At 35.3% G+C, this 12,320-nt stretch overlaps 1 non-coding gene across 1 annotated transcript; it reads right to left on the reverse strand.

Annotated features, from left to right (window-relative positions):
* Positions 1-6,628: 6,628 nt before the first annotated feature.
* On the reverse strand, positions 6,629-6,745 carry LOC111759480 (U5 spliceosomal RNA). The gene has a single exon (XR_002793448.1). It is a non-coding gene; the product is annotated as a U5 spliceosomal RNA (small nuclear RNA).
* Between the last annotated feature and the right edge of the window lie 5,575 nt (positions 6,746-12,320).

Consider the following 12,320-nt stretch of genomic DNA (forward strand, 5'->3'; position numbering starts at 1 on the left):
TGTGGCAGGTGGGCCCCAACTACTTGAGCCAAAGCACTTCCCTGTTCCTTCATTTTCAAAGCCATCCAACTTCATCTTCAAATCTCTGCCTGACTCCTCTTTTGCCTCTGACTTTGGCTTTTAAGAACACTTGTGTGGGGAAGCGGATGTGACTCAAGTGATAGAGCTTCTGCCTACCATATGGGAGCACCTGGGTTTGATCCCTGCGGCCTCCTGGTGAAAAAGAAGAAGAGAAAGCATGCCTGCATAGTGAGCCAGTGCCCTGCACAAGTGAGTCACGTAGCAAGATGATGACGCATCAAAAGAAAGACAAGTGGAGAGTTAAGGTGAAGCCCAGCAGAAACCAGGAACTATGGTGGTGCAATTGACAGGGAATCTCTCTCCCCATCAGAGGTCTCCAGGATTGAATCCTGGTGAATCCTACGGGAGAGAAAATGAGAAGAGAAGACAACAGAGACAGTAAAAACAGCAGAGCGGGAGTAGGGGAAAGGGGGGAAATAAATAAATAAATCTTTAAAAAAAAACCCTTCTGTGAAAGTCAGTTGATTTGTGACCTAATTCCATCTGCAACCCTAATTCTCCTTTGCCATGTAACGTAACGTATTTACAAATCCCGGGGACTAGGGCATGGTCATTTTGGGGGAGCCATTATTCTGGCTACCACAGCACCATAGCATTTTCCTTTATTTCTATTTCCATGATCTATTAATTGAACTAGTTTGTTACTGTGTAACAAAACACCTAAAATAGTGGTTTAAAACAACAATATATCTTTTTTTTTCCTCTCACCTTACGTGGATTGACCACTTGAGCAGTTTTTTTCTGCTTGTCTCATCTGGAATTCCTCAGGTGGCTGCCAGTCTTCTGATAGCTCACCTGAGGCTGGAGGGTGCAAGATGACCTCATTCTCATGCCTGGCATTTAGAGCTGGCTTTTGGCTGGAGAACTTGTTTTCCTTCATGCAGCCTCTTACCTCCCAGTAACCATGACTGGCTGGACTTCTTTGTAGCGTCATGGTCTCAGGGTTCCAAGAAAGCTAGAGAGAAAGCAGCAAGCCCTCTTCAGATCTAAACTCCAGAACTCATACAACAGCACTTCCATCACAGTTTTTTTGGGGCAAAGCAAGCCTACATTGAAGGGGTGATGAAATAGATATTTTCTCTTGTGGGATGAGTGGCCACCTCACATTGTAAAATGGCATGGACAAAGGAAGGTGTGGATTCATTGGGGACCATAATTTTCACTCTCTACCACAATTTCCTACCTATCTTCCAGTAACTTGCTCTTATCTGTCAGAAAACTGAAATCCTGAACTTCTTAGAAAATTGTTAAGTAAGAGCTAATCTCTTAAAACTTATTTAAAAATATAAAACATACATAAAATATGTAAACCATAAATAAACAGCTCAAAAACGAATGATCACAAAATGAATTAACCCCTTTAACTACCACCCAAGTCAAGAAATAAGAACATTCCCAATATCCTAGAGTCCTCCTTGTGGCTCCTTTCCATGATTTCCTCCTTCTTCCACAAAGATAACCACTAACCTCACTTCTAACACATTGGTTTAAATATATCTGTGTGAGAGAAACAAAACCAATTGGTTATACGTGTCTATCTCTATCTCTATCTCTATATATCTATATTAAGATATTTACTTTAAGAAATTGGTTTGCATAATTATTGGGCTGGCAAACTCAAGATCTGTGGGGATGGCAGGCTGGAGATTCTAGTTAACAGTTGATGTTGAAGTCTTGACTCCAAAATCCATAGGCAAGGCCAGCAGGTTGGAAACTCAAAGAGAAGTAGTAGCATTAAAGCAGAATTTCTTCCTTTTGGAACCCTTAGTTCTTTGCTTTTGCAGCCTCCAACTGATTAGATGAGGTCCACCCACAATGGAGAGGGTAATCTCCTCTACTTAAAGTAATGTGTTTGTAGATGCTAATTCCATCTACAAAATACGGAACAACAATACGGAGGCCAGTGTTTAACCAAACAACTGGACACTGTAATCTAGTCAAGTTGACACATAAAATTGTCAAAATGCCTGTTTTTGAAATTTACAAAAGTGATCATACAGTATCTACTCTTCCTTTAATAGCATTTTTATTGACATATAATTCATGTATCATAAAATTGACCATTTTGAAGTATACACTCCAGTGACTTTTAATACATTCATCTGGCTGTACAATCACTACTATCTAATATTGGAACATTTCTATCACCTTAAAGAGAAATCTTGTACCTGTTAGAATTTAGTCCCAATTAGTACATTCTCTTTTGTGTCTAGCTTCTTTCGCTCAGCTTCATGCTTGTGAGAGCCATACATTTTATTCATTAGTCAATACGTTTTTGAAAAAAGCCAAAGGAGAAAAGCACAGGTTTTTCTAATTAGTTTTGGTACCATATGCTAAACCAGTTGTATTCCACCCTGGTTGCACATTATTCTGGGAGCACAAAAGAACTTTGACGCATACGTCTCATCCCAGATAAATAAATGACAGTCTGGGGGTGTGATAGGGATACGCTGGAGCAGTAATAGTTTTTAAAGCTCCCAATGTGATTCTACTTTGTGGCCAGAATTAAGAACTACTAAAATAGAACAATATTTCTTAACTTAATTGATCAAAAGTAGACTTGAACAAAAAATACAGACTCTTTTTGTACCCTCAAGCAAACTAAACTGGAATCTTGATTCTATGGGTCTGGGAATTTGCATTTTCACAAGTGTTCCATGCAATTCTTAAGGCAGTTTCAGAAATCCTACAAGAAACCAATGATTATTTGTAGGAAAATAAATGACTTCATCAGGAGAAGTTTCTATTGCTTTCAAACAAGAAAACATAATGCCAGTTTAAAACATTTTTAATACATTAAAAAGAGATGATTTTAATGTACAATTTGACTCGAGTGGTAAGAGGAAGATAGGTTTGCCTTGTTTCTTATAATTTGATGTTTAGTCCAGAGTGGAAACCTATTGGGAAGTAGGCTTTTCTACCTCCTACTCTGAGGTTAACACAGGAAACTGACTACTTTTTTTAGACATTGAACCAGTGCTCAATGCTGTCAACACTGAAATTCCCAGTTTGCTTTTCATTCACAGTGAACAGTGTACAAAGAATCTTCTTCACATCACCAGATGAACACATTAGGAAATTTTTTTTAAATTCAAGGCCAAGAAAAATGGTAAAAGAAGTGGAAAAGGAAAAAAAAATTCAGAAAAGGAAAAGAAATCTCAAAATAGTCTGAAATGAGACTATGTAGTACAAAAGTGACATTATATTTAGATAAGAACATTTTGTTAGAAGCCAGAATTGCCATTCTAGACTTGGAATGTATTTCTATCATTAGCTTTAGTTGGAGATAACATATAAACCTGGGCAAGGATAATGCTTTATATGGTACTTTTTACATTCTAGTTTTTAATTACATATTCTCTTTATGGAAGAATATCTTCAGTTTTTGAGGCATTCTCTTGATCTATTGCACTATTTTATATATGACCTGATCATTTCTCTTCTTAACAGATGGATACTCATAGGAAACTAAGTTCTGTTACTTAGCACATTAACTCAATACTTAAAATGTTGTTATATAGTGGTCTGAACACACTGTTTGTTGGTTTTTTTTTTCATCCCCCCCCCCCTTGTGGCTTTTTGCTTGCTGTCTGCTCTCTGTGCCCATTTGCTGCATGCTCTTCTCTGTTTTTTTGCTTGTCTCCCTTTTTTGTTGTGCCGCCTTGCTGAGATGGCTGTCCGCAATGCTTGTGGGTTGGGTAGTGCTCCATGGCATCTGCGGGCTGGGCGGCACTCTGCAGCGTGCAGGTGAGCCTGCCTTCATGAGTCTACCATATGGTAGATGGGAGCCCAACTGATTGAGCCACAGCTGCTTCCCACACTATTTGTTTTTTAATAAACTTTTTAATCTTAGAATAGTTTGAGTTTTACAGAAAAAAGCAAAGATAGTATAGAGAATTCCCATATGTCTCATTCCTGGTTTCCCTTACTAATAGCATCTTATATTAGTATGGTACATTTGTCATAATTAATGAGCCAGCACTGATACATTATTAAATAAAGTTTTATTCAGATTTCCTTAGTTTTTATCTAATGTCCTTTTCCTGTCCCAGTATACAATGTTACATTCAGTCATAACTTCTTCTTAGGCTTCTCTTGGCTGTGACAGTATCTTAGATTTTCTTTGTTTTAGATAGTTTTGACAGTTGAGCAGTATGAGTCAAGTATTTCATAGAATGTTACACACTAATAAATTTTAAACATGTGTAATTCCTAGACTCAATTAATGCAAAAAAATTTTTTATTGTGCTAAGATATATATATATAACATAAGCATTGTCATTTTAATCATTCTTAAGTATACAATTTGGTGGCATTATTGCTCTTACAATGTTGTGCTACCACCACCACTATCCATTACATGATTTTTTCCATCATCCCAAACAGAAATTCTGTATCATTAAGAATTTCTTCTTTTTATTGTTTTGTTAGAGAACGTCTAGTTTTACAGATATAAATATATTAATTTACATAAAATACATAAAATACAGAGTTCCCAAATACCACCCAAAAAACCCCTTGCATTATTGTGGTACATTTGTTGTAAGTCATGAAAGAACATTTCAAGTACTATTAACTATAGTCCATTGTTTACAATTGGGTTCACTGTATTGTATAGTCCTATGCTTCACCTTTTAATATTTATTCTAATAACATATATGCAATATAAAATTTCTCCCTTTTAATCACTTTCACATAAATAATCCAATACTGTTAATTATATTCACAATGTTGTGCTACCATCACCACCATCCATTACCAAAACTTTACAATCAACCCCAATAGAAATTCTGTACAATTTAAGCATTAACTCCCCATTTCCTAGCACCAGCCCAGTTCCTGGTAACCTACATTCTAGATTCTGACCCTATGAATTTGCTTAATCAAATTATTTCGTATCAGTGAATCATACAATATTTGTCCTTTTGTGCCTCGTTTATTTCACTCAACATGTTGTCTTCAAGGTTCATCCATGTTGTTGCATAAATTGGAACTACATTCCTTTTTAATGTGAATACTATTCCATTGTACGTATATACACATTTTGATTTATCCATTCACAGGTTGATGGGCACTTGGGTAGTTTCCATCTTTTGGAAGTTGTGAAAAATACTGCTATGAACATCAGTGAGCAAATAACTGTTCAAGTCCCTGCTTTCCACTCTTCTGGGTATATACCTAGTAGAGGGATTGCGGGGTCTATGGTAATTCCATACTTAGCTTTCTGAGAACTGTCAAACTGTCTTCCACAGTGGCTGCAGCATTTTACATTCCCACCAGCAATGAATGAGCTTTACTATTTCTCCACATCTCCTTCAACACTTGTTGTTTTATGTTTGTTTTTTAAAAAAATCAATTTTATTGATACATATTCATAAAGCAAATAACCATCCAAACTGTACAATCAATGGTATTAGTTATAATCACAGAGTTGTACATTCATCACTTCAATCAATATTAGAGCATTTTCATTGCTCCAATAATAATAATAAACAAAAAACAGACCAAAAAACCCCTCTACTTAATAATTACCTCTCAATCTCTCTATTCTTTCCCTGCTGTATATAGCTACTATTCTGTTTCCATCTCTCTAATTTATTTGTATTATATTTTGCATAGATGGAGTCAAAGCATCTTTTATCTAATTTCTTTTATCTAATTTCTTTCACTTAGTATATTTCCTTCTTTTTTAAAAAATGCTTAATGGAATATTGTTACTATATTACTTCACTACTGTCCATGGTTTGTTTTGGTTGTATTTTTGCCTGATAATAACATCTGATATCATTAACATTTGTTCTGTTTCAAAGAAAAAGAAAAAATCTTATATAGCAGCAATGTTCTTAAGATTAAAAAACCTATAAACTTGCATACAATGAAATGAAAATGAGCAAAAAAATAACTACAAAGTGACAACATAGCAGAATCTTAACAAACTAATATAAAAATTGCCCAAATTTGAGCTAAGGCATAACTTTTTTGCATGCTATAACTCAGTCTTTTAGTGGGAAGAAGAATGCTTAAAAATTATATGATAAAATTTAGTGGATTAAGACTTGGCCTGGGAAACCATACATCCACCCTTTTATATACCCATTTGATCATTTAGTTAAGATCACTGTTGGTCTGCTAGAGAGGACTTTCCTTCTCCATCCCCCCAAATTAAGCAAAACCTTAATACATGTTCATTACTAAATTGCTTGACAAGTTGTTTTAAACCAAACAATGCTGAGTGAAAAAAGCAAAATACTATAGGATATGACTGCACTTAATTAAAGTTCAAAAATGGAAAAAAACACTCTTATTTAGAATGCAACTGAGTTAAGGGGGAAAAAAAGATAAGAAAAGGAATTACCCCAGTGGTAGTTGGGCTTACAATGACAAAGTCCTGGGCACTGGATTAACTTGATAACTTAAATATTTAGTCAAAACAAATCAGTGCACAAACACCAAAGAGAAAGAATGAGAATGACACAAAACAAAACGAACATAAGTATCCACTCAACAGGAGAATTAAGACAAATTCCTTCTCTTTTACAGTCCCCTTAGCCTTACTGAAGCAAAGCCTCAAAAAAGATTCCTAGAAACTCAGACTTGTTTCTCTTCACAGAAATCTTTAGTAAAAAGCAAAAGGTTTATATGACCTGAAAAGGAAACAGATTATGACTTTCTTGTTATAACTCACAACTCCAGTAACTGCAACTCCTAGTGACCTGATGGTGGTTATTTAATTCCCCCCTCTCACCCAATAAATACTGCCCTGGAGGTTCATCCAAGGAATTCTTTAAATAACATTCTCATGCTTAAAAATGTTGAATAGGAAGAAATATTATTTTTAACTTGAAAAAAATTTGTACTGTGTGCAGTGTATTATGGGTGAGCAAATGAGGTTGAGTAATCAACCTGTAGACTCACAGGGTGTCTTTGAAGCCTTCATTTGGGAGCAAAGCCCTGGCTTGGTTGGCTGGGATCTACATTCTTTTTAAATAGTAGCGATTCTAGTTGGTGTGAAGTGGTATCTCACTGTGATTTTGATTTGCATTTCCCTAGTAGCTAATGATGTTGAACATATTTTCATGTGCTTCTTAATCATTTGGAGAAATATCTATTAAAATATCTTGCACATTTTAAAATTGAGTTGTTTGTCTTTTTATTGAGTTGTAGGATTTCTTCATATATCTGGATATTAAACCCTTATCAAATATGTGGTTTCCAAACATTTTCTCCCATTGAGTAGGTCATCTTTTCACTTTCATGATAAAGTCACTTGATGCATAAAAGTTTTAAATTTTGATAAGATTCCATCTAATTATTATTTTTCTTTTTTCTTTTTGCTGGTGCTTTGGATATAATGTCTAAGAAACCATTGCCTGACCAAAGATCCTGAAGATGCCTCCCTATGTTTTCTAGGAGTTTTATATTCCTGATTCTTATATTTAGGTCTTTGATCCAATTTGAGTAAATTTTTTTTTGTGTGTGGTGATATAGGGGTCTTCCTTCATTCTTTTCCACGTGGATATACAGTTCTCCCAGCACTTGTTGAAGAGTCTATTCTTTCCCCATTGAGTGGACTGGGTAGCCTTGTCAAAAATCAATTGGGGGAGCAGATATAGTTAAAGCGGTTGAGTGCCTGCTTCCCAAATATGAGGTCCCAGGTTAAACCCCTGGTACCTCCTAAAAAAAAATAAATTGGCCATAGAGTGAGGGTCTATTTCTGAACTCTCAGTTTGATTCCATTGGTCTATATATCAATCCTTGTGCCAATGCTGTCCTGACCACTATAACTTTGTAGCAAGTTTTAAAGGCAGGGTATGTAAATCCTCCAACTTTTTCCTTCTTTTTCATGGTGGTTTTGCCTATTAAGGGCCCCTTACCCTTCCAAATAATTTTGACAATTAGCATTTCCATTTCTGCAAAGTAGGCTGTATGAATTTTGATTGGGGTTATGTTGAATCTGTAAATTATTTTAGGTCTTCTTAACAATAGGACATCTTAACAATATTTAGTCTCCATAAGCATGGAATGTCTTCCCATTTGTTTATATCTTATTTGATTTGTTTCAGCAAAGTCTTGCAGTTTTCCTTGTATAAGCACTTTACATCTTTGGTTAAATTTATTCCTAGATAGTTTATTCTTTTAGCTACTAATTTTTTTTCTTTATTTCCTCCTAAGATTGCTCATTAGTAGAGTATAGAAACACAATTGATTTTTGTGTATTGATCTTGTAACCCACAATTATTTATAAATATTTTTGCTTTGAATTAATATATATATTTAACATATTTAAGCTATATAGTACCTATTCCATCATACCAATATGAAAAATTTGTTTTAATATTCCCCTATGTATTATATTTGGATTGTTTTCATTTTTTAAATATTAATTTAAACATTTTTGTGAAGAACAATGTAAAGCTAAGCCAATTTACATTTTCTTCAGCAACGTATTTAAATGTACACTTTTCCTTATGTTCACCATGTTTTGTCTTTCACATATTTTCTATTCTAGCTAGAGTAATGCTCCTTTAAAGTTACTTTGCTTTGCTGTATACTACTTCACAGGGGCAAAGATAAGCATTTTTCAATGTCTCCTTATGTAAATAATTTCTTCTTTAGATTAAATGAAATTTAAATGTCAACCTTATAGATAAAATTAGATGCAGAAAATTTTATTTACTAGTATATCTCTTAGTGAGGGAGAGCTTTCCTTTTTGGAAAACAGAAGTTTGTGGGGAAGATTAAACATAAAGAAAGCAGTTCTTCTACAGATTAAGGAGGATTTTATTGATTGATTAAGGAAGAGGGAGGGGAGAGAGAAGAAAAGCAAGAGAGCAGGGTATAATAAGGGCATAGTGAAAGGTAAGCACTCCATATTTTGACATCTCTCCCCTTTGTAACTTGCTCAGATCTTTAATAAAATACTGTTAAAGACCTATAAAGTTCTTGATTCAAATGGATGGATTAGATGAAGACACTAAGATTGGTGAGGTAAAGGGCAGTGGTAGAAAAGGAAGAAGACTAGGAGTGGACATGGCTCAGGCAATGTGTGTGTACATGTATGGTTGGGAGACAATAAAATTCAGAGAAGGACTTTTGATTATTGGAGGTACTGGATTTAAGGTTTCGGTCAGGTATAACCTGAGCTCAGGGAGATCCCTGCTCATGCCTGGATTCACAAATTTGTATATTGAAAATGTTTTTTTTTATGTTTATCACATTTTGTTTCTCTCATCGTTTGAAAATGTTTTATTCATGAAGTACGGACATATGTATTTTGTATTCAAAACTTCCTTTTAAAAAAATAGCCATTAATTTATCTCCCCATTCTGGTTTCTTGTATATTTATGTTTATATTCTAATTTTGAACCCCATGTTATTGATATGGCTGCAGTATAACAATGGATTTAAGTTAATCTTTTTTCATATCATTGAAAAAAGTTATTTTGTTCTCTCTTGATTACTTCTGGTTTATAATAAAATAGGTCCTTATAATGGTCTGTATCTATAATTGACCAATTTTTGAAACTCCAATATTATAAATACTAACACCTTGCAATAAATTTTATTTTAAGATTTATTTATCTCTTCCCCCAGTCCCCCATTGTCTGCTCTCTGTGTCCATTTGCTGTGCATTCTTCTGTATCTGCTTGTATGCTCTTTAGGCAGCACCAGGAAATGATCCTAGGACCTTCTGGAGTAGGAGAGAGGTGCTCAATCTCTTGTGCCACCTCAGCTCCCTGGTCTGCTGAGTCTCTTATTGTCTCTCCTCTGAGTCTCTTTTTGTTGCATTATCTTGCTGCGCCAACTCTCTGCTTGGGTCAATGCTGTGCAGGTCAGCACTCCATGTGGGCCAGTGTTCCTTGTGGGGCAGCTTGCCTTCACCAGGAGGCCCTGGGAATCAAATCCTGGACCTTCCATATGGTAAACAGGAGCCCACTCCCTTGAGTCACATCTGCTTCCCATAATGAATTTTAAAGTCTGGTTCTATCATTATGATCTTTTAAGAAGTAATTATTTGACATTTTTTGCCTCTTTTCAAATGAGTTTCACTATCACTCAAAATGTCAGGAATTTAAATTGGTTACAGGAATCATAGAATTTAGAGTTGGAAAATATAGTAGAGATAATCTCGATCAACTTAAAGGTGTGATAGAGGCCAAAAGAACTGGAATCACTTTTTCTCAAATCATGGCTAGTTAATAGCAGAGCAGGGACTCTGACTCAGGTCTCTGCTGACTGTTTGAAAAATACAGTATTAAAGAGAACTAGTCTTTTATTTTAAATTCCCTTTCTTATGGATTTATGTTAACCCATTCTTAAATAGTCTCAACTTTTATTTTGTGGACTTTAAAACAGGCAAACCAAAATTTTAAGAGCATAGGAGTGAAAGTTTGCCACCTACAGGTCAAAAGAAAGAAGAAATCTTTCAAGTTTTACAGCATAAAACTGATTACCCTTAGAGTGTAAAAGTGTGCTTTAAAACACTTCTACAGGAAAGTTGCTGTAGAGTCAGTATATCATAGGAAGGTGACATTGCTTTTGCTTTCTCACTGTTAGTGTAACAGGATTCTATTATATTCTTTTTTCAGTAGTATATGGTACTGTGGAGGTAGAAAAGTTATGATAAAACATTCCAGTATGACTCCTGAATGAGAAAGACTTGAACACATTACTTAGAAACTGAGAACATATATCTCTTCTGCTGGCATTTCCCCCTCCTTGCTGGGAAATATCTGGGCGGACAATGAAACCACTGTAATGATACTGGGACAACTGAGTAACCACCTGGAAAAAAATCATTTAGAGTCTTAACTCATAATGACTTACTAAAATAAATTCTAGATGGCTTAAATATTAAAGTGTGGAAGATCAATAAGATCATAAAAATGCTAGAGATCTATACGGGCAATTGTAACAGTTGGGTTGGGAAGGCCTTCCTAAACATAACACCAAAGGAAGAAAATCAAAAGAAAATATAGACATTTTACAAACATTTTAAAAAATGATAAAGAAAAACCAGTTACTTCTTCACTAATAATCAAAGAAAGTTTAATTAGAATAAGATAGCATTTTCACCCAAATTGTCAAACAAAATTTTAATGATAATATCTAGTCTTGGCAGGAGTTAGGGAAATAGCACTTCGGTTTGTAGCACTTTTGGGAGAACAATTGGACAAAAAAAATTCCAGAAATGCTTTAAAAATGTCCACCTACCTATTGACCCAATATCCACTTCTAAGACTTTATCAGAAAGAAATAATTATGAATAAGAGGAAAGATTGAGCTACAAATATAAATATATTGTGTTTTTATTTATAATAGCTCTCAAGGTGGAACTGATCTACATGTCTGATAGGATATGGGTTAAATAGATTATAGTAGATTAATGTGCTAGAAAATTATGCTATTAAAATTAATGATATTGGGGAAATGTTTTTAGTAGATTGCTTGACCAAAGTAGATTACATGGCAGTGTGTTTAGTATGATACCATTTTTGGATTGTATAAAACACAGCTGCATTCACACATACAGAAAAGTCTTTGGAAAACCATTCCCTAAATATTAACAATGGTTACCTGGATGTGTAGGAAAAAGAAGGAGACCAAGACTTACCTCTAAAAATGCTCTTGAAGAATAATGGAAAGAACTAAAGGCTGACTGTATTTTAAAATCCTAGGATAGAAATATGTGTAGGGGAAGAGGAAAATGTAACCCATAGTTAATTGCGTCTGGCAGAGAAAAGATAAAAAGAATGGGGCCTGGTACAAGGAGATAAATAATGGCAAGAATGGAGGTACCAGAAATGCAATAAAAATTTTCAAGGAGAAAGTGAGATGCAAAAATAAGAGCTTATGCAACATGAACTAGGAGATTGGGAGTGAAGTTACAAGCAGAACTGGTAATGCGACATGCCTGCTGACTGTGTAGCATTGATTTTGTTATTCTAGGAGTCAATCTAAAACAGTTAATAATTTCTCTGGTCTAAATTAAGATCTAGGGAAGTGGATTTGGCTCAACAGATAGAGCGTCCGCCTACCATATAGGAGGTCCAGGGTTCAAACCCAGGGCCTCCTGACCCATGTGGTGAGCTGGCCCATGCACAGTGCTGACATGCACAAGGAGTGCTGTGCCACACAGGGTTGTCCCCTACATAGGGGAGCCCCACAAACAAGGAGTGTACCCCACAAGGAGAGCTGTCCCGTGTGGAAAAACCATAGCCGGCCCAGGAGTGGTGCCA

This window comes from Dasypus novemcinctus, chromosome 1, assembly GCF_030445035.2.
Source record: "Dasypus novemcinctus isolate mDasNov1 chromosome 1, mDasNov1.1.hap2, whole genome shotgun sequence".
Lineage (NCBI taxonomy): Eukaryota > Metazoa > Chordata > Mammalia > Cingulata > Dasypodidae > Dasypus > Dasypus novemcinctus.